At 43.7% G+C, this 23,352-nt stretch overlaps 1 long non-coding RNA gene across 1 annotated transcript; it reads right to left on the bottom strand.

Annotated features, from left to right (window-relative positions):
* Positions 1–9,362: 9,362 nt before the first annotated feature.
* Positions 9,363–22,972, bottom strand: LOC115100612. The gene is made up of 2 exons (XR_003859148.1): positions 22,746–22,972; positions 9,363–9,778 (listed from the first exon to the last, which is right to left on the bottom strand). It is a non-coding gene; the product is annotated as an uncharacterized LOC115100612 (long non-coding RNA).
* Between the last annotated feature and the right edge of the window lie 380 nt (positions 22,973–23,352).

Below are 23,352 nucleotides of genomic sequence, written 5' to 3'. Positions count from 1 at the left end.
TTGCATTATACTGTTCACATGAACTAAGAGTTGAGCTGCTGTAAACCTATTTTGTGAACAGTGCAAGCCAGAGTAATAATGCCCAACAGCATATCCCAACAGGATATAAAGTGGCTTTTTAATTATTTTATGCACTGGAAACCACAGCTGCCATCTCACTTTCGATCATCCAAACAGGCTAATGCAGGCCTGGTTTTATCAGACTGCATGCATGGATTTGTACTTCTGATTTTCTCAGAGAAACCTTTGGAAAAATCAGGGGTGATCTGATGCGAGCTGGCAACCCTACTGGAAACCAGGGGTGTGCACAGAACATTTTTTGTTTTGTTCTGTTTTTTATTTTCTTTTTTCATTACATTTGTTCTTCGTTTCATTTCATCTTGTCTATTTAAAATGAAACAAATGAACCACCACCACAGCTGCCACCACAAAAACTCCCTACAATGCCCTCTCCCCCTAGAATCCTCCTTGGACTCCCCCTAACAACTCAGCCCATCCGCAGGGCTAAGAGGGAAAAGCGATCCCCAGTTGCTCCTACCCCTGTCAGGTCTCCTTTTCAAAATGGCATTGGTGGGGGTATCTCTGTAGGGGGATACACATACCTCCATGGAACAAAACGGTGCCGGCACCAGGACCCACCGGCGTTATTTCAAGACAGAGATCCAGCGGGTCTGCGGCTCCTGCCCCTTAGACCTGTGGTTGGGGGTTGGGGGGGCAGGGGGAAGGGTTCCACTCCACTGGAAAATGAGATGAAAACCAATTTTATTTTGTTTAATTTTTTAACCTGTTTTGTTTCAAATGAAAGCATACCTGTAATAGAAACTTGTATGTATGGTACATAAGCATTTACAATTCAAAGTAAGAGCTACCTATTACATTTAAAGTCCTGTACTGAAGAATCTGGTTGCCTAGGACATGACCATGCCGTAAGCTCCTCCCTGTCACGTGTGTCTTCCAGTCCATATTTTTTTGGGGGGGGGGGGGAGGGGGGGGGGAGGGCGACGTTTGGCGCGTTCTCTCATTGCAAAGCGCATCTCTTGTCATTGCTGCCTGACTATCTGAAGTGGAGGCAGAGTTCACTGCCCCCGGCGGGCAAGGGAGTCGAGGTCATTGCTGCAGGGTGATGCCCAGGCTGCGGATCCAGGGCCCGCGGTCTCAGGCTTTCAGAGGGAGCCCTGGTGCGTGGCTCCTGGCCCAGGGCTGTCCCCGAAGTGATCAGACCAAGTTGGGGGGGAGAGAGGGGGTGCAAGATAGAAGGGAAAACGCTCAGGTAGTTCTACATGAAGGCCCCTGGCACTGGAACCCAGCCCTGGTTCTGACTGACCTGGAAATACAAAGAAGCAGGAGGAAACTGCCAGGTCAAAATAAAAAAGTGGATGCGTAGGGATGTTTAATGCCATGAGCCAGACTGCCGTGCACTGGATGTTAAAGATGCATCCTCACGATTTGGGTTGGGTAAAGTATCCCAGGTGGAGGCGACAAACGGCTGTATTAATAATGCTAAGCAAAAGCCGATTTGAATAATAATATGAAATATTATCTCTTCTCTGCAGCTCGGAATTCTTGCCTTGCTGATCCTGGTTGCTGGCCAATCCAGCGGTGCAGGTGGGATTTACAGAGCAGCACGGCAGGCTCAGCAACGCCCCCCTTTGGCCATTCCCGGTGCTGCCGCCCCATTGTTTCAACCCGAGGACTGTGAGAATAGACTGCAATCCCTCTTAGCAAACACGATAAAATGACGGCAGATGAAGAACCAAAATGGTCCAGATGAGATCCGATCCCTTCTGCAAGCAAAGGCCAACTCCCTCCTCCTCCTCTACCTCCCTCCCCGAGTCTTTTACCCGTTCTCGCTACCCTTTTCCCATCAATGTCCCGAGCATGCCCAAAATCTGCCACATTGATGGCCTCCACCTCGTATGCGAGTAGGGTCATTTTACCCCGTGTCTACTCAGTCAAAAGAGGACCATGGTTTCAAGTACATTCAGACTTGCCTGCAGCGGCTGTCTAGGGATTCAATTAAATTTTAAGTACCGGAAGCAAAAATATTATTCCGTGCATCGGGTCATTGTTCATTTTGGAAATCAATATAAGGTGTGCTCATGTTTTATTACTGTGCTGGTACATCAATTGTACATCTACAATGATATTTTGTGTTAGAGCTGCTGCAGTAGAATGTGGCTTTAACTTTTCAGATCTTTTTAAAAAAAAATTTAAATTTTCAGTAGTTTGTAATTTCAGGAGAATATTAAAACAACTTCTTATACAGAATAAACAACCAGCAGAGAAAGAAATCCAAAAGGTAGAAACATTTTAACATGCAAAAAGAAAAAAAAAAAACGCATAATGTCTATTCAAGTCCACAAAATTTGGGGGAAATTAGCACCATTAGATCCCAGAGGAGGGAAAAGTGGCTGAGGTTTCTGTGATAATGGAAACATTTTGATTTAAAGAAGGCGATGCCATGCTGATTATAACAGACAGGCTGATGCAATACCGTGATGCTGGCCGCAGCGCACAGTTCAGCATGCGACTGAACGCACGTTTTGGATGCACATCCATAACCCCCGATGCAAAACGGGGGTTAGCACATCCAAACAAGCAAGTAGCTAAAACCGCCCATCACATGTAAATTCATGCTGATGAGGCTATTAGCTATTGCCCCCTGATGCAAAAAAAAAAAAAAAATATGTGCGCCCAACGCGCACATTTTTACCCTCAAAAATAAACAACTGCCCCAGAGCAGGTATTAATTCTTGAGAAGCCCAAAACATTTACAGAAAAGCAGAAAGTACTGCTTTCCTGTAGTTCCTCTGACTTGATATCATGGCGATATTAAGTCTGAGGAACCGAAAAAGGAGCACCCTAAAAAAAAAAAAAATTTTTTTTAAAGTGTGCCGCAGTCAGGTTAGGAAAAAGGGACGCTCAATTAATGACCGTCCTTTTTTTGCAACTCGTGGCTGTGCACAGGTTAGGAAATCGCACCCTTGTAAAATCGAGCGTCCCTTTTCCCTAACCCGCTGACAGCCACCTCTCCCGAGCGCCCGCTGCCAAGGAGGAGCTAGGGACGCAACATTTTCCCTAGCGCCTCCTTTTTACTGCGGTGGCCGATTTAAATATTATATCGGGCGCCCGGGAGAGGTGGATCAGCGTGCTTTAAGAGAGCAGGCGCTCAGTCCTGAGCGCCCACTTAACGTGCACCAATACCGCATCGGCCTGAAAGTGAGCGATGTGCAATTCCCGTGCCCCCTCTGGAGATGAGGGCAGAGCCTGGGATTTGAACTTTGCTGCTAACCAATAGGAATATGCTTTCTTTAGAAATGAGGCGGGACATTTTAAAGCAAGCAGCATAAATATCTCGCTATGATGGATATTCCGATATGGTGAGTAACCACAGCTGAATAAGCTAAACTAAATAAAAAAAAAAGGATGGGAGGCAAAGTCATGCAGATTACATGTGCGTGTTCCCATCTTCTTGTGTTATTATTTTTTTTAAATATTTCTAGCATTGTACTGCAAAGGCTTCGCACACATGAAATAGCCTGGGTACTGGTAAAGCGCAAAGGGCGTAGCGACTTTGACTTCATTCAGCTTCTCATGCATTCTGCAGGAGCCAAGGTGGGTACTAAATCACTTTCCTTAACAAGGCACGGGAGAATATCACGCCCAAAGAAAATACCGTATGATACCAGATAACGTCTCCCCCTGTGCATCTTGCCATGCCAACTAACCTGTTCAAACAGAAAGCACAGGAGGAGGAGGCCTTCTGTTTGAAAATACATGGTGATCTGGCTACCCTATTCTCACACAAAAAAGGAGAAAATGGTTGATGTACACGCAAGTAATATCATTAATGCAGTGTTTAATCAAATAAACTCCAACTTATTCCCAAAGCTGCAGAAGTCAGGCTGCATTAAAATCTGAAATAGCTTTTTATGTTTTGTTTTTTTTAATGGACTCCTATTGGAACATCAACAGCCTGCCATTATATAGTGCCCGGGGACGTCTGCAGGCAGCACGATTGCCTCTTCTGCTCCTTAGAGTAATTAGGCAGACATTAATGGTCAATTAAAGACTCAAACTGAGGCTCCGGCAGATTTAAAATTCTGTAAGCATGTCTTCTAATCACACTTTGGGATGGGAGGTGCTGAATTCAATCCCTCCTTTAATAACCAGCTAATTGGTTATCTTATCCGTTGACCATAGTACAGTAGCACTTGGAAATAGTTGATGATGTCAGCATCTGTTGACACAATAAGACAAGTCAACTATCCTCATTGTAACATGCGAATGCCGATGGAGGTCTTCCTCAATTACAACACATAAAACAAAAAAGATTAGCCAAAATGGGTGGGCTTTTTAATAGTTTCATTTTTACAGTGCACTATCTGGCATGGTTGACTATGACTGAATTGTCTGTGGATTTTTTTCCTCCTGGACCAATAGAAAGCTGCACTATAGATGTCCCTTCCTCTCAAATAAAGGTGTGCATATTAATTAAGTGTCATGGTCAGGATTTCCCTTATTAGGAATCTCAAGAAGAAAGAAGGGGCCCCTAGACGAGGTTTTGACTGATTACAAAAACTAGAAAGTCATGGAGAAAATATTTAAGGACCTGCTGTTTACATTGCTTATATTTGAGGCACTCTTTTTAACCTTATGTCCATATTTTTGGCATCTGAACCTAGCCCAGTTCTACGCACTAAGACTGGACCAAAAAAAAAAAATGCAAACCCATACGCTGTGGGCCTTTAGTTGATGCTACCTAGTGCACTTCCCCATTCAATTCCAACCTCACCATGATTTCCCAATACCCTGGGCTGAGGAGCACAGACAGTTTCCGTCTAGAAAATGGATCTCAGATGCTTTCAGTCACTGTTCATGCATTGCATCATCTGAAATGTGCTTACTCTTTCTTCTCTCCAGCCCTCACTAGCAGCAGCTACCACCACCCACATCTTATTGAGGTCACTGGAAACTGATCTGAAGACAGAATTGAAGACGATCCTTCTAACTGCAAGTACAGTAGGGATCTGTCCTGAGAGCACGTCCATACCAATGAAATTCATTCCATCCCCCATAGCAGTAACTGCTGCAACTTCACTTCTTATATGAAATATTACCATACCTACAGGATACTGCTAGCTTGGCTCCACCAAACTGTGTCAAGAATTATTAAAAACTATGAAGACGCTCTGCACAATCCAGCTTTCACCAGTAGGAAAAAAAGAAATGCTCCATCATGCTCCAAAGAGTGAGTGTGTGTGTGAGTTAGAGGAGAGGGGAGAAGGGAAGGATCTGAAGGCTAAATTAAACTTTATCTTTTAATAAAAGTCTGGTATGCCTAGTTCCACTTTGCTCACAGGTGAATCCAGCAAAATCAATAATAGCCAAGTGAACAGGATGGAATTCTGGGTATTTGCTAGAGGGTGTTACCATGGTAACTGATCTAAAATACCTTAATAAGAAGCATATGTCTGCTGTTTGTAATATGACCAAATGTCTCTCGGGCACAAAGGAACATTTGAAATTGTGATCATTTTTATATACATTTTTTTTGCATCCTTCTTACTTTCTAGCTCAATATAAAGGCACTGACAAGTGCATTGTGAGCCCTACAAGAGGCTGAACTTGACTGAGAGCTAAAGCGCACAAAGGGCCTGTGCTTCCCCTCAGGCCAGAACCAGCTCTGGATCTTGGCACAGATTATCCACCTCATTTCCATATTTCGTCTTCTTGTTCTCTCTTTCGAGGTTTGCAAGTGATTCTGGAACAAGGGTGGAGGGAACCCACCCAGCACAAGGATTAATTAACACCTAGCAGTACCACAACTTAGGGATAGTGTGGCCTAGCAATATCTTTATAAATAAATGATAAGCAGCAGCGGAGAGTATGCATTTTAAATGAAATGAAAAACACAAAGACTCACAATTTGTCTAAAAACAAAATGAAAATCCCCTGAAATTCCTTTTTTTTTTTTTTTTTGTAACTTTTTGGAGAAAGTCAATAAAAATAAAAATGAAGATGTGATGTTTCCCCTACTCCAAGCGCCTAGGACTAAACTTACTCCCTTCCACAGGGGTTTACAAATGCAGAAAGGGTCAGAAGCGATCCCCAATTTCTCCTATCCCTTTCCCTTCTCTGATTTTGATTAAAAAGTGGCTCTGGCTGGCCCTGTTTTGTTTTAGGTTGTGCAGCCTACAGCCATAAAACAAAAATGGTGGCAGCTGCAGGGCTGGCTGCTACCCATTCATAAACCTGAGCTCAGAGGGCAAGGGCTCCTGACCCTTTCTACATTCAAAGACCCCTGTGGAAGGGGTAAATGTGGTCCCCAGGGTGGGGGAGAGGGGAGGAAATGCACAAAATATTTCACATCTTCTTTTTATTTATTTTTTATTGACTTTCACAATCAAAAACCAACAAAAAAAAATTTAATACATTTCAGGGGGGGGGGTTCTTTTGGTTTCATTTTTAAATGAAATGCAAGTTCAAGTGGAAATGAATGGGACAATCAGCTCGCCATGCATGCAACGGGACACGACTCCTCCATGGATGCAATGGGGCAAATCCAGGCCTGGATGGGTTCACCTGGGGTTAGCTGGCAAGCCTCGCTGTACAATACTGCAGGTCACCCTTTAGCTGGAGGTGACATTTCTCTTGGGTGTATTGGATGGCACTGCCACCTGATCCCGGTCAGTTCTGCCAGGATGATTCCGTTCTGAGTTCGCTCCACTGCATCTATGGGCTTAAGAGTCCCAATTTCTCTCTCTGGAAGACGCATGGCCGCAAAGCGACAGCTACAACGAGGGGTGGAGGGGGGGACAAGCCGGAACTAGGGCATCCAGTCAAGGCTGACTTGGGTCAGGAGACCCTGCTTTAATCACTGGTGCTCAGGTGAACAATGAAGCAGAAGGCTCCAGCGTAAGCTTACCAATGGGCTCAAATTCTTTTTTTAATTTTTTCCAGGACAGGTTATCATTTAATCCTGGATTTTCAGCCATGACATGTATAACTTGCAGCCCCTGCTTGTCTTTAGGAAATATGATATGCAGACAAGTCCATGAGTGCAGTTGCAGGTTGAGGAAGTGGGGAAGGAAGTAGGCTAAAATCTGAAGGGGATCCTTAAGAAAACAAGCAAACAAAAAAAAAACAACAAAAAACCCAGAGCCAGCTAATAACACAATTGCTCTTTGCGTTGCCAGTGGGCTTGCCGAAAGAAAGCATGAAACTGCTGACCACCCTATGTTACCGAGCAGGGACTGTATGCACTCTGGTAACCCTAGTCCAGAGGCAGCTGTAAGGAGGAAGCCCGGCCTAAGAGAGGGAAAGGCCTAGTGGTTACAGCAATAAGATGGAAACCAGAGATCACATTCCATTCCCCCCCCCCCCCCCCCCCCCGATGTCCCTTGTGACCCTGGACAGGTCACTTTATTTTCTCTTGCATCACGTAGCCACGTCGATTGTTGACTGTTTGGGGAGGACCTTACTGCACCTGCATTACTAATAATGCTGTATGACACCCCCTGAGCACTATTTAGAAAGGCTAAAAAAAAAAAAAAAAAAAAAAAAATCCTAGAGTTATTAAGAACCAGGTACATCTTTTTCCTTGCTCTTTGTTCCACCAGCACAGTATTAACATTTTGATAACGAGAAACTTCTTTCGATATGCAGATCTCGTGCCTTCCCGACGCGGAAAACAGTCCCCAAGAGCGGCGAATGAAGAATCCCAAGCATGAAAAATTAGGCATGAAGAACAGGGCAGACGTATTACCGAGCTAATTGCAAACGCTGACACCTCCATATATCAGAATTAGGGTCTTTCTTTCTTTTTTTTTTTTTTTTTTTTTAATGCAAAAGAGGCGCGCCACAGTTTGCTTTGCTGCTGCTGCTGTTGCTGTGCATAATTTGCAAGCCGCAGATTATTGTTCATTATTTTGGCATCTCATGCAGGCGCCTCTTTCTTTCCTCATCAGCTTTTGCTTCCTGTGAATTCTAATGAAGAACTTTAACAAGTGCCTATAGGCTGTTCTGACAAGTCGAAGAAAGGAGGCGCGGTTGCCAGCTGACTTCATCGCTCCCAGCCTGGCTGATCCAGTCTTGGTTCAGCTCCCTCCCCACCCTCTACCTTTCCTAGGGATGCTGTAGGTTAGGCCTCTTGGCCAAAGCACCCATCTGATTCCCCACCGGGTCACTCCCCAGCACAAGCCCCACCAGCAGTCGGATGTGACGCAAACACCATGGCTTCAACCAGAACCCTTGCACATGGGCTTGCAGAGTTCGGCCGTTAAGGGAGTCACCACTCTGCGATGCCTGAGGTTTCCTTCGCCCAGGGCGTTGGGATCCGCTCCTCTGCAGCAACCCCAGCCTCGGTGGGTCGGTGGAGAAGCCGCGCTTGGAAATCGAACCCTGATCTCCACTGCCACTGAACCGCTGGGCTGGCTCCTCGTCACGCGGGTTGACTGCTAACGTATCCCCAATCTTTTAGCACAGGAGCCGGAACTCATGGCTCCCTAAAAGACTTAACATCCTTTTCAGCGAACATCTGCTGCTACCTGTCCTGAAATTCCCTGGTTCAGAAGATTCAAAAGACAGTTTTTATTGCCTACAACCTGATCTTTTTGTACAGCATCAATGCCTCTTGAATCAGAACTTTTCACGTCAAAATTCTTTCAGCCTAGTAGACACGGGTCAAACCCTCCTAGTAGTATCCTATCATGTGCAGCCATCTGCGCTCAAGGCCGATATCTCATTAACTGCAACAGATCAATCTTGCACTAAAGCGATGGGCCATTTTAATTAGAGGTGGCCATGCCATTCTAAAGACATTAACAGATAAATTATGAAGGAACGCGCAGTACCACATGACCTGCATGCTTCCTCAAAACTTATTGACCTCTGTAAAAAAAAAAAAAAAAAAATAGTTTCGAGGTTGAAGCTGACAATCCGAGGTTATTGCCAGATCACAACTTGAGGACATAAAGGATCCGTTTCAATTTTTAAAATGAAAATAAACCAATATCATGGTAATTTTTCATGCATCCCTGATCGTTCGATGCTCTCTGAATCTCCTGGAGGAGCAGCCCAGTGGTTAGAGCAGTGGGATGAAAGCCAGGGTTCAAATCCAGCTGCCGCTCCTTGTAACCTTGGGCAAGTCACTTCACCCTCCATTACCTCAGGTACAGACCCGAGGGGTCATTTATTAAGCATTTTCCCATAGACACAGAATGGAAGAAACCCTTTAAGTATATAGGCCCCCTCTGCAATCCCTCGTATACCCTCTGGAGCAGAAAAATATCTCTTGTACCTAAATGTAAGTCAGCTTGGGATGGAACAGCGAGTAATATGCAACACCATAGGAAACCCCCTGAGGAATGCAGCTCTGATTTTATTTTATAAAATTTTGAATGCTTAAATCTTCTTCCGCTGCTTGAGAGCTGAAAAATAAAGCAGGGACATGTAATGTGGCTTCTTTTCTGCCTGTAATATGTGCCGACATCTAATGGAATTTTTTTTATATATATAATTTGAGCTAGTTGCAGGCTTGATCAACCACAGAATTTGTTCCGGCTTCTTGCTCTCCCCTCCAAGTTCTCTATAATATCTCGTTTCGACTGATGGTTTTCACTTTATTCAGTGCTTCGGCCACATCACATTTATTATAGCTTCAAATCTTCAGACAATATTCTCCAAAGCACTTTGCAGTTTCTGGGTTGTTTTTTTTAAACCCATTGCAGGCTGAAAAAGACAGGAGTACAGTGCTGGACTTGGTTTCCTCCTATACCTGCATATAAAAGATGAAGAAATCTTAAGAGATAAAGTAGTTCAGGCTAATTCAAATACAAATTTAAAAAAAAAAAAAAAAAAAAAGCATTTTTCTGCCAATTACTAAAAAGTGCAATTTGTAAAATGCCTGTGCCCGGTGTGATAATGGGCCCCCATTTCCCACACATCGTAGCTATTTCACATTAATAAATGTGGCTCCCCCCTCCCATGTGCTCACTTTAATGATGGGCGGCGGGATACAGGCTCCTTCCTGAGCAGAGGGAGAGGGAAGTTCATTTAGACAGATCGCTCTTTGCTCTGGATGGCGTTCCAACAGTCAGGCCGATACAGTAGCCCGCGTTTGGCCATGCGTTCGACGCGCTATTTTTACCCCTTATAAGGTAAGGGGTAATAGCGCGTCAAAAACGCGTGGCCCCCCCGAAACTGATAGCGCCCGCAACATGCAAATTGCACGTTGATGGCCCTATTAGATATTCCCGCGCGATTCAGAAAGTAAAATGTGCAGCCAAGCCGCACATTTTAATTTCTGCCGGCACCGGGAAAGTGTACAGAAAAGCGATATTAAGTCGGAGGCCCCAAAAATTTTTAAAAATTAAAAAAAAAATCAATTTTAAATGTGCCCGTGGCCCTCAAGACGGATGTTCAATTATGCCGGCGTCCGTTTCCCGAACCCGTGGCTGTCAGCGGGCTCGAGAACCGACGCCGGAAAAATTGAGCGTCGCCTGTCAAACCCGCTGACAGCCGGCGCTCCTGTCAAAAAGGTGTCCCTAGCGCCTCTTTTTACCCCGGGCCCTCATTTAAATACTTGATCGCGCGCCCTGGCGAGTGGCCTGGGCGCTCGTTGGGAGAGCGGGCGCTCACCTCGGGCGCCGGCTCTCCCGCGGGATTTACTGCATCGGGCCCGAGTGTTACTAAAGCAAGACGTCTTCAGTGGTGACACTCTGAGAAAGACGCATTTACTTGGCGATAACCTGCGTTTGCGCAGTCTCTGGCCACGCCCTTGCCTCTCTACGAGAGGATTTCCTAATGTCAGGTGACGGGATGTCCTATGCGCTCTGGGATACTCCTTGGCACTTGAATTGCAGTGGATGTTCTGCTCCTCTCTCCTCTTTACGTTGCAGGCCAGATGAGCGCAAGGACCTCTGCTGCACCAGGTAGATGCCAGCTCCTTCCCCCTCCCTGACTGTGTAGCACCTTTCTGACAGCCGGTCACACTGACTGGAAGATCTCTCCAGAGAGAACGCACGTGAGATCAGAAATAGGAATTCTCTCCTTCCCTGAGAAAACTCCCTCCAGCGAGAGCCACCTTAGCTCTCCCAACTAAAATACTGTGGAAGTTTTCCAAGGTTTTTTTCCCTTTCAGAAAATATAGTTCTGTTTGAAAATATTCGTGCGGGTGGTGCCATATAGCTATTTAAAGCTTTTATGTATAAACACAAGAAAAAACTTTAAATATTTAAATTACGCCAGTGTGTGGTGGGTATTTTTTTGCTTACCCTAGGTCAACCTTACAGGCTTGCACCCTCCAATCTCCCCACACACAATTAAAAATTATGCATTTATAAACAGTAGATTTTACATGAAAAAGGACATTCAAAGTACAGTCTTGAGACAAAAATATCATCTACAGGAACATGAATATTATATTTACATGTGCTGTTGTGGTGCCAACCAGAAAACCCTGCAAAATTTGGAACTCAAATGGTATTAGGCCTACTGTTACACGTGTTGGGAGTAGACTTGGCCCTGGGAAAGCCTTACATAAACTGAATTACAATATAGACAACTTCCAATACTAAAATAGCATTAAACTGCCAGCACTCACACAGTGACAACTCTACCTAGCACAAATTCTCAGTCACATTTTCTCACATGTTGATACACACACTCTCTCACACAGTCTCACTGACACATACACAGTCACTCATTTTCTCACATGTTGATACATACACTCTCTCACACAAACAGTCTCACTGACACACATACACAGTCACTCATTTTCTCACATGTTGATACACACACTCTCTCACACAGTCTCACTGACACATACACAGTCACTCATTTTCTCACATGTTGATACACACACTCTCTCACAGTCTCACTGACACACATACACAGTCACTCATTTTCTCACATGTTGATACACACACTCTCTCACACAGTCTCACTGACACTCATACAAGCGTTCACATTACACACATTTTCTCACATGTTGATACATACACTCTCTCACACAAACAGTCTCACTGACACACATACACAGTCACTCATTTTCTCACATGTTGATACACACACTCTCTCACACAGTCTCACTGACACACATACACAGTCACTCATTTTCTCACATGTTGATACACACACTCTCTCACATAGTCTCACTGACACACATACACAGTCACTCATTTTCTCACATGTTGATACACACACTCTCTCACACAGTCTCACTGACACACATACAAGCGTTCACATTACACACATTTTCTCACATGGTCGCTCAGTCACACACTCACTCACATACAATCAGACACAATTTACTGACTCGCTCACTCACAAACTCTCTTCTTCCCTCCTCTGCTCCCCAAAAATGCAGAAGGAGCTGTGATTAACCAGCTCCTGGTCTACCAGTGGCTACTCCTGCTGCCCTTTGCAACTCGTTCCAAGGCCGTGCACAGGACTCTACGGAGACATTTTGACATAGGTACTGCACTAAGGCGCTTGTGTTTCCTCCATGGTGAAAAATACAAAGGTTGGGCTTTCGATGGACACGGCAGAATAACATGCAGAGAAGGAAACAGCACGTATTGTACCTACAAATAAATCACACAGATTAAAATTATTCTGTGTTCAAATGCGTCATGAACACAGCAAGTGTCCGGCTAACCAGCAGGGTATATCCAGCGGCGCTTTAGGGAAGCCCTATGACCCGACCAGAGTTAGCCACATAAGTGGCTAACTTCAAATACGACTTAACGTATGCGGCTAACTCCATTCTTCCTCGGAACACCTCTTCCCCGCTCACGGAACATCGACTTCTTATCTGGCTAAATTATAGCAAGTTAACTCGTTACCCGGTTAGAATTTAGCCTGATAAGGGCTAAATATAGCCAAGTAAACCATTCAGATGGATAACTATTACGTTACCCGTCTAATTGGCTTTTGAATATGGACCACTCTTTTCTTTGCAAGCTTAAGCGTATTTCTTCTTAAAATAGCTCGTGCAGAGCTACACAGTGCCCTAGAAATGTTACTGGAAGGGATCCATGGACAGCCAGATCAAGCTGAAACGATCCACAATGGATCAAGAATGGTCTTTAAAAGAAAAAAAATTAAAATTGATCTCATGGTAAAATATTATTCCCAACTCTTTAACACCTTTTCTTTAAGAAACCAAGCACCACTGATTAAATATTAACCGTTCACTTTAAATATTTAAACAAACACAGATTAGCAATTACAGTACTATCAGGAATACATAAATATTTGTTACTGTAGTCATTAAAACATGATCAGTTTATTTTAAAATGCATAAATAATTTCATTAATTATTCACACATCTCCTTACATCATGTCAGCTGCATTCCTGTCTCCCATGGTTTTATTTCTGGTCTGATAATTAAGCTTGGGGTTTGTTTTTTTTTCCATAAAACTACTTATCTTTATTGACACTAAAGTTATGGATCTACTTTTTCTTTTTAAAAAAAAAATTAAAATCTAAAAGTAACTTGGGCTGTCCTGGTGACTCGGTGGCGGTGCTGTGCCGCTGCCACACTGAGGGACCTGGGTTCAGTTTCCGGTGCAGGTCTTCTGCTCCCCAGCTCAGCCAGGGCTGGGGATGCTGCAGAAGTAGTGCTCACAGCTCTCGATAAAGCGGCGGGGGGAAGAGCCACAGACACTGCACAACAGTGGCCAGATTTAGGAGCCATGATTGCAGGGGTTCCAGCTGGCTCCATTTTTTTTTCCAGGACAGGGCGATCCATTCCAAGTTTTAAATCCACAGCATCTAGGGAGAGTTAGTTCTGCTTTCCTTAGAGAACTCAATAGGATGATCGGAAGTGCAAGTCCATGAAATGCAGTAGGGTTGCAATGCCCTCAGTAGTGGTGAACCCTTGGGGCTGTGGTAGGGTTGGCGCAACCTAACGAGCGAACCCACTAGGCCTCCCACCGACAGCTGGCAGACGTGCCCTGGGGCGGGTCTGGCTGGAGCTTCACCTATACTAGCCGCCTCCCCCGCAGGTTGAGCCCTTGGGTTCTTGTGGCTGGCGGGACTTAGGTGGGTCCCTAGGACAGGTTCGGGCGGCAATCGAGAAGTGTCAAGGTTCAGAGCAGAGGTCAGAACCCAGGAAGTCAAACAGGGAAGTCAGAACAAAGGCAACAAGAGAGCCAGGCGGAGCTAGGAATGCAAGAACCAGGCAGTGCAAGGGCAAGGAGTCAGGAGCGGAGCAGGAACACAAGGACGACAACAGGGACAGGAACACAGGAATGCAGGCAAGGACAAGGCGCACACACTGAAGACCAAGGTTCTCCAGGAGAGGCGAGGAGTGCAAGGTCCGACGGGCTTAAATGCGCAGGGAGGAATGATGTCATCAGGGAGCGACTCTCCAGGTTCCCGCCAAGGCACCTACATCATAAGGACTAAGGCGGGTGCCAGCGGGGAAACATGGCGGCATTCTGCTGTAAAGAGCAGCTGGGAGTCTGGTGAGAGAGGCGGCTTGCGGAGGGGGCGTCCCGCGAGCTGTAGAGCATAGCAAGAGTAAAACCAGGCCTGAAGCAGTCTATCTTGGGGAAAAAGAAAACGGAGCCAGCTGATAACCCAATGAACATAAGAACATAAGAAAATGCCATACTGGGTCAGACCAAGGGTCCATCAAGCCCAGCATCCTGTTTCCAACAGTGGCCAATCCAGGCCATAAGAACCTGGCAAGTACCCAAAAACTAAATGACATGCTTAGTTAACTTTCTTGCCTTGAAGTTACCATATTAACGATGACATCAACGCCAAAAAAATCTTAACAGCGTATTCCAGAGACGCAATTAAGCTTCTTGCGTTAATGTGTCTACATTAATGGTCGCATGCATTAACACACATTAATTTACTGTGCACTCAGAGACAGTGAGCTGCTTTGCATAATTTTGCAGCTCGTTCCTTATTTAGCGTAGATTTTGTGGTGATGTTTGCGACCGCTGATTAAGACACAACACTTGTGCGAATGTTGCCACTCGACATGAAGTTTCATGCATAAGATTATACAACACAAAACAAACCGCTTCAATATTAGACTTCGCCAATCCCACTTAGTTACACTCTTAAATGCTTGCTTTAAGATTACACAATGTATGCACTCTATATTAAGACAAAGATGAAGCTGAAAACAAAAAAAAAAAGGTTGCCACCTAATTTGACAAATTTCAAGAGATTATCAAATAGGCATGACGAGTCGTTTTAGAAATCCGCTGCTGATGTCGGGGATTCAGGGAATCCACATAAGATATCTGATTCTCAGAAATGTACAGCAGGCAAGTTTCTGCGACGAGGATAATCCACCCTGGATCACAATAAATCCGATTGGATTTTTCCCCAGATTTGTTGAGAAAAGTTAGATGTATTGCCCTCCCCCCAAGAGAATCCAGGGAAAGTTAAAAAAAAATTCCATCAAAACCAAACCGGGCTGAACGTCACCTGATTTGAGCTCAACCTTCAATTATTTTCACATCCCTAATGAAGACATCTCGGGGATCGTTCTGAAAACTGTGTGGGCGGGTGCAAAATCTAGGAGTAGCGTAAGCCGCGGATTTTGCACCAGGTCTGAAAGGGAAGGTACAAGCGTGCTTTACCCTTTGAAAACTGCCCGTGGGGAAAAAAATGCACCTGCATGGATTTCCACCTGCTTTTTCTGCGGGTAACGTTTTTTTCTGGGGAAAAACAAACGCGGTTTTGAAAATGCAAAAATAACTCTGCCTATTGCCGCTTCCCTTGGCCTAACCCCCATCCCTGGAATGCCTCCATGAAAATGCTGGTAAAAGTAGGAGCGCTGCGGAACGCGCCTTTTGCCCACATACAGGATTTTCAAACAGCCCTTTCACTGAAGCCTGACCCAGTGTGGCAGCTCTTATCTTATTAATATTTACTGGTACTCTAGATTTACATTACCCCAGATATATTGCACGTAAGTATTTCACTAAAGACTCATTCTGTTTCTTAAAATGACATTAAATTTGATGCCTAACCTACCATCCACTGGATTTGTTCTCTGCAAGAATGGAAGGCTGTGATAATAAATCTTGAGGTGTACGAGCTTGGCGTGAATTCTGTGATGTGAGCTCTGAAGTGTAGTGTATAATGCTGCTATATTATTTATAAACTTCATTTTTTATTTAGTTGTGTTGAATTTTATTAGTGTAAGAGTCTTTTAATGATGGATAAAGAAATTGTAGGGCTACACTCTTCTAGTATGACATTTCCAAATGCTCAAGAAGTGATGCAGCAGAAAATTGGAAAAGCTATTACCGCCGCACAGAACTTACAAGGCAGCCATAATCAAAGTTAACAAGACGTGGCTCAAGCTTCCAGGCTCTGCCAGGAAGTTTTGTAAGTACTCTGTGGGAAGAGATGGACAGAAGGTGAAAAAAAAAAAAAATAAAAAAAAAAAATATATATATATATGGTGGAGGTATCTGGCGGGTCTGAGCTCCCATCAATTCCATTCACAGCATGGGCAGGGGTCTCCAACAATGCAGCGATCTTCCCTTCTACAGAGACTCTGTTCTGAGCAGGGATACGCTGCCATTTTTAAATGACAGAGAAATGACGACATCTGCTGGGTTGCTTTGCACCGTTTCTCATCAGAAATGTCGCAAAAAACCCCCCAACAAACGGCATTTTGTTTCTTTTGTGTAGTATGTGCTAAAACCATATAGTGCAGGCTAAAATAACAAATGAAACAAGCAAAAAAAAAAAAAAAGAAACACAACTTTCATTTTGTATGGCAAAAATTTACAATGGTAGCGATCCTCCCATCCACCAGCAACTGGGGGTTACTCTTGCTCCACGAAGAAATCTTCAACAGTGGGTAAGGAGAGGGGGGAGGTGGTTAACAGTGGTGAAGGACTTATTTCTTTTAAATGAAACACATGAAAAATCAAAAAAATCAAAATGAAACGGGAAATTTCTGTTAAACTTTTCTGTTTCATTTCCGAAGAATGCGCATCCCTACCATCCATCGCTCGCAGAATGACCTTGAGTAAGTCACTTACATCCTTGGAATGCCGTGAACTGTTAAGCAAGGAACGTTCTGATTATGGGGGCGATATTCAAAGGTTTAAAAGGGTTTAGGTAGCTAAAGACATTTCCCCATATAAAAATGTGGTTTTAAAACTCACCCCCCCCCCCCCAACCGCTTAATGTGGGGGAAGGGAAAGGGTAGACTGAGATTTCATTTTGAATTTAACGTGCATACTTCGCACCTGCTTCAAATCAGCTACAAGTACCGGGATACAAAAAGTACCCGTGTTCTCCTGTCAGCCCACATATTCAAAGGGAAACTCTCTAGGGGGAGTTTCCCTTTGAAAATCAGACACCTGAAGGCCTACAAGCAGCATGGACAGTTTCGAGGAGGTGTGCATGGGAAAAACTTTTGTTTCGCTTCCTGCTTTTCTTCTTTTTTATTTCATTTATTTTCATGAACACTAAAATCACAGAAATGAAATGAAAATGTGTTGGGTTTTTTTGTGTGTGTGTCATTTTGGACTGAAAATGTTATGAAGAAACAAACTGTCATAGTGTGGGCATATCCAAAGCAATTAATCAAATGAGTATCAAGTAACTTTTTGGAAGTGGTATCATAAATAGTGCAGCGTGGTCAAGGAACAGACAGACGTTCAGTAGGCAAGGCACAGTGTCGACTTAACATGCACTCATTTTAATCATATGCCAACACGTCGGCCATTTCTGCAGGATATTTGTAAGGTGCTAAATAGTCCATAAAACAGTCTTACCAACTTATCGGTGCAGAAATAGGTTATAAAAAAAATGCAAAGTGCAAGCTTATGATGAAATGATGGACACTCAGTCTCATGGCACTCACTTTTTGTGTGGAAAAAGTTACCTGAGTAAAAAGGGTGCAGGGCTGGAGGAATGGCACATTTATCCCTGCAGCTAAATTTGGGTGGACAAGCTGGATGTTCAGTAGACAATGTATCCGGGTAACTTTCTCTGTAAATCCGGGCATCTTTGCCTGGCTAACTTTCACTCTCATCGGCTTACTCAGTACAGGTCTCCTTGACCTCCCACCCTTGGTGGGACATTTGGTTGTTTGCTTCCTATACAAAAAGGGAATACTGAGATTTGTTTCACGCTCTTAGCAAAACGGCGTCATCCATGTGTAACTTGTGACCTGTCACGTTGCCTGGTTTCTATTCTTATGGCTCATTTTCTTCCTCCATTTGGGGTAGGTGATAATGGTGGCAGGGCAGCAGGGTTTCAGCCATTAAAATTGAAAGATAATGCAACGCTGATCCTCATTTTTGCAGTAGCCTTACATTCAGAAAAAAAAATCTAACTGGAAACCAGGGAGGATAACTTTCAAACACATATACGCGTGAGTTGTAAAGTATTTTACAACTCACGCGTATATGTGTTTTATAAAATTCATGCATATCTACCTCACAACATACATGCGTATGTAGGCTTATGCGTGAATGCATGCAATGCAGTGTAGCCACGTATATCAATGCACTGAGTCACGTACTTTACCCACCTATTTTAAATGTGTGCAAATTAAATAGGACTTATGTAAGTTCGCTTTCACACACGCAGGTCGGTGCATTTTAAAACAGACGTGTGTGAGTGAAATAACCAGTTTTACCAATTAGTCTACCAGTTCGCCCGGTCCTTCCGCGGGCCATTGAGACCCTCCTGGTTCTTCAGCCTGAACTCCCCCAAGTTCACCCAGACTTCCCACCCAGTCAGTACTACACAATAAACACGTCTAATATCACTTAAACCAGATAATTAGCAGGTGTAACCTTACCTGAGTGAGTGTGCAAATATACGCGTGAAAGTCTCTTAAAATAGCAGCTTTCGAGCGGGTTGGCCCCGCTCTGAAATGCTCCTATCCTGCCCTATGAGGTACATGTTAAAAAAAGAGCGCACGCGCGAACAAAAGTATGCCGGATTTTATAAGATATAAAATCCGGGGTTTATAAAATACAGAATACACATGTAGAGGCTACTTATGCACATATATGCTAATTTCTACATACATAATGTTTTGAAAATTAACCTTTAAATCACTATCCTTACATTAAAAAACCCCCAAAAGAAACAGAACAGCAACTATAAAATTTTGGACAATTCAGTTGAAATAAAATTGAAAACATTTAAAAATTATAAAATAGCCTAGCTGCACACACGTGCACCCAATTTTCAGTGAGCAGGCAATTTTGATTCTAGCACATGTGTCAAAGTACTTTATAACGGGTGCACATCCATGCCATTTTCACCAGGTCATCCACCAGTTCCCCCCCTATTAAGAGCTAGGTCCTCCAAACCCCCCTGGTCTAATAGCCTGCACTGCCCAGTTACTCCAAAACATTTAAATCCAGCAGAAGTGGCTAATTTTTTAAAGTTACACCTCCTCCATAGCAGAAGTAAAGTTACGCAGCAGAGGACCAGGGCGCGTTAAGTATTTACGCGCACATCTGTTGGCCATGCCCCTTTTTGAAATCCAGTGAAATGCACTTGTATCTCCCACTGCACGCACATCTGGGCGTCTTTTGAAATTCGGTGGGCCTGCCCAAGCTCGACTTGAGCGTGCATCCTCAGATTTTAGCATGCACTGGGCTTTTAAAATTCACCTTTAAGTCTCACCTGGTCAGGATTAGGATTTATATTACTGGATATGTAATTTTTTCCAGGTTTATCGAATTGTTCCAAGAGCCTTCACTGAAGAAGTTTGTGCATCTTTAGTAACGATACTATCAGCATGAGATAAGTTTGGTAATACGTACTTATTTTCCAAGCTAAGGAGCTATGATTTTACAGCCATGTAAATGCTATTTTGTTGTTATTGTTTTGAATAAAAGTGTTGATATAGCTATGGTTGATTGTATAAAAAAGCAAGAGTGACTGTTTTTTTTAAGTTTGGTTTCGTTTGGTTTTCATTCATATTGCTGTTTATTTCATTTCAAATAAGTGAAATAAAGCTAATGAAACATTCAAAAACAAAATGTATTCATTTACATAGCCCTTGATTCCACGCCCTTAATCATACAGGATACCAAGAACAATGTGTGTTGGCATTGCTATGCTTATGTTTCTAAAGAATAATTTGAAACTAATTTCTAGTATCTGCAGATTAGGGACATGCATTTGCTTTAAATGAAAGCATGAAATGCAATGAATGGAGCCATTTTTGGTTCATTCCAAATGGAACAAACTGAAAATACCTGAAAATTTTGGGGTATTTTCATACTCATTGCCAAAACTGAACACCCAGGGCCCGAGCCTGCCTAGCTGTGCTTCCGTGGGCCCCTCCGACGCTCACTTCCACCACTGCAATAGAAGTTAGCCCGGGGCACAGCTGGGGCCTCCCCAGGTCCCTCCTGCCCCATTAAGATATCTCAGGGCCAAGAGCTCCCTCTCTGTCCCCAACTTACCCCCCCTTCCCACTATCATCTGAAAATTCCTTAAGGGCAGGAGCAAAGCCCACTGACTCCCACCTTAGCTACAGACACTTTTAACATGGTGCAGTCCACAAGAAATAAACCACACTGTATACCAAGGGGGGGGTCCCCCACAGCCCGAACCAAGTACTCTCAGCCTTGCTAGAGAGATCCTTATGACTTCTACATAGACAGACAAATGTTTCCTAGAGGTACAGTCACATCAATGAAAGACCCATGGGAAGAATTCTGTTGGGGGCCAGAGGTAAACAGGAAAAAAACTGTCCCCTTGAGGGTTGATTTTCAAAGTGTTTTACAAGCATAAACCCCTGTTTAATGTGCATAAATCACACTTTGAAAATCAACCCGTGGATTCAGCGAGTGAAAGTCTGCGCAAAACCTGATTTTTCACAACACTCTTACACGCAGCTGAAGCAGGCATTGAGGGGGCAAAAGATGCAAGCACACGCTTTTGATTTTTGGAAATGTGCATGTAAATCTGCACGCACAAAGTTACACTTGCTCGGGTGAACACCCCCGCGTGTACCCAGAAAATCTGCACATTTTCAAAACAGCTTAGTCACAGAAATTAACTTTGAAAATTCAGGCTAAATGTGAGTCAAAGCTACCCACGGACTTTAGCCCTAGGCGGAAAGATATAAAACCGTGCTCTTGATGAATTACTGTATTGATTTACTTTTATTTTATTTCTCCCTTTTTTTATATTCTGCTTTTCAGGCACTTCAAAGTGGATTACATTCAGGTACTGTAAGTATTTTGATTACTGTGGTTTTTTGTTTATGCATTTGTAGATGTCCCATTTGTCTGTGTGAAAGACTTATCAGTGGACAAGCCACCCAGAGTTCACATGGGGCAGGCCTGATCTCCAGTTGCTCCTGCCCTGCCAAGTCCGTATTTTAAAATGGTGCCGGCCAGCCCCGAGTCTGCCACCATTATGTTCTGCGAGAACACAACAGAACGAGCATTCGAGAAGACGATGCCATCCTCAGAGCCCATTCTGAAATACTGACCCGGCAAGGCAGAACCAACTGGGGATTACCCCTCCCTTATGTGATCTTTAAAGGCCAAAGATGGAATCAAAGGTTTCTGTGGGAGGGGGTGGGCGGCCTTCTTCTTTTTTTTTTTTTTGAGGCGCTGGGTTCTTTTCTGCAGGGGGGAGGAGCGTCCCTCTTTTGGTTTGGTTTTCATTCATATTGCTGTTTATTTCATTTCAAATAAGTGAAATAAAGCTAATGAAACATTAAAAAACAAAATGTATTTAGTTACATAGCACTTGATTCCACGCCCTTAATCACATAACATCACAGCATGGAACAATATTAAAATACAAACTATAGGGGACAAAAAATGACAGTTCAACAGATCACTTCTCCTCGCTATCTCCACCTGCTTACAACTCCGTTACCTAAAGAAGAGGCAGAAGGCCATGACTTATCCAACTTTCAAATCTTCATGTAAGTCAGCTCAGTTCTCGTCTCCAAAGGTAACCAGATCCATAGCAGTGGCCCCTAATAACTAAAGGCTGCATGACGTGCTATCGTCAACTTTACATCTGCCTGGAAGGTCCAACAATGCCTGTAGAGAAGACCATAATAATCGCCTAGGCTCATATTTTACCAAAGACTTTGCTAGATATTTAGGCCTTCCCCAGCGGACATCCCTAAAAACCAAAATAAGAATGTTGAGTCCAACTCTAGCATCCGTAGGTAACCAATGAAGTTCTCGGAGAATAGGCAAAACGTGGCCATATTTCTTAACAACAATTAACCTTGCAGCCAGGGTTTTGAAGCAGATGAAGCTGATTTAAAGAACTCAATGCCAAACCATGATAGAGGGAATTACAGCAGTCTATCAGACATGTAATAAATTCATGGACTACCCTTTGTAAATCTCTCTTAGTCACAACTTCCTGATCTGTCTCAGACAATAAAAAGCCATTTTTTTTTTTTATCACGAAAGCGATCTGGTGGGGGACGGCATAGTAAACTTATAATGTACTGCAACTTAACCCCCAGGCTACTAACCATTTATCTCAGCTGACTTTTTATGTTTTTAATTTCTGGCTCAACTAAAAATGGTCTATCCTGGCAACCAAGACAAAGACCTTCCGTCTTGTCTGGCTTAAACTGCACACGCCTTGCCATCAATCAGCACAAGACAGCTCACATTCTCAATATTTCCCTTCCTGATCATTTCCTATATGTGCCAACGTTTGAACATCATCAGCAAATAAGTGAAAAATAAAATGTAAGACACTCCCCTACTGGAGGATCAAGGTGACTGACCTTGCTTCCTTGGAAAGGATCACTTCCGCTAGGAAAGCTGAGGAGAGCTTTTATGATTCTGTCTGGTTGGTGTATTGAATTTGGCATGGATAAGAAATTTGAATGGCCTGATGTTACTCTTAACGCCCTCCACCTCGAGTCTGAAGCACCTCCGGCATTGTATGGCATCCCAGGAACATGGCTGAATTTCCTGCACTGCCTGAGCCCGTTTCATAGGGCCCTGCTGCTCGGATTTCCTGTAACATGCCCTGATGACATCACATCCTGCCTAATATAAAGGAAGTTCAGCAGCAGCACTGCCCTGATGACATCACATCCTGCCTAATATAAAGGAAGCTCAGTACTAGCCTTGCAACAGGTCTCCTGCGCTTTCTATAGTACTAGTTGCTCCACCAAGTTCCTGCCTTTTTTTTTAAATTTAAATAATCAAATATTCCACAATTTCCAAATTATTCAATGCAAGTTACAGTAAAAGTGTTCCTGCAGGCTCCTGCCTTGCTTCTCGTTTGTTTCTTGCCTTGCCCACCCCTGTCTATCCTGTTGTATTCTCTCCTCTGGCCTGACTTCTCGTTGCCTTGTCCTAAGCCCTGGACCCTGACTTCGCTTT

The sequence above is a fragment of the Rhinatrema bivittatum genome, chromosome 11 (assembly GCF_901001135.1).
Source record: "Rhinatrema bivittatum chromosome 11, aRhiBiv1.1, whole genome shotgun sequence".
In the NCBI taxonomy this organism is placed as follows: domain Eukaryota; kingdom Metazoa; phylum Chordata; class Amphibia; order Gymnophiona; family Rhinatrematidae; genus Rhinatrema; species Rhinatrema bivittatum.
This window is presented reverse-complemented; position numbering and strand designations above follow the sequence as displayed.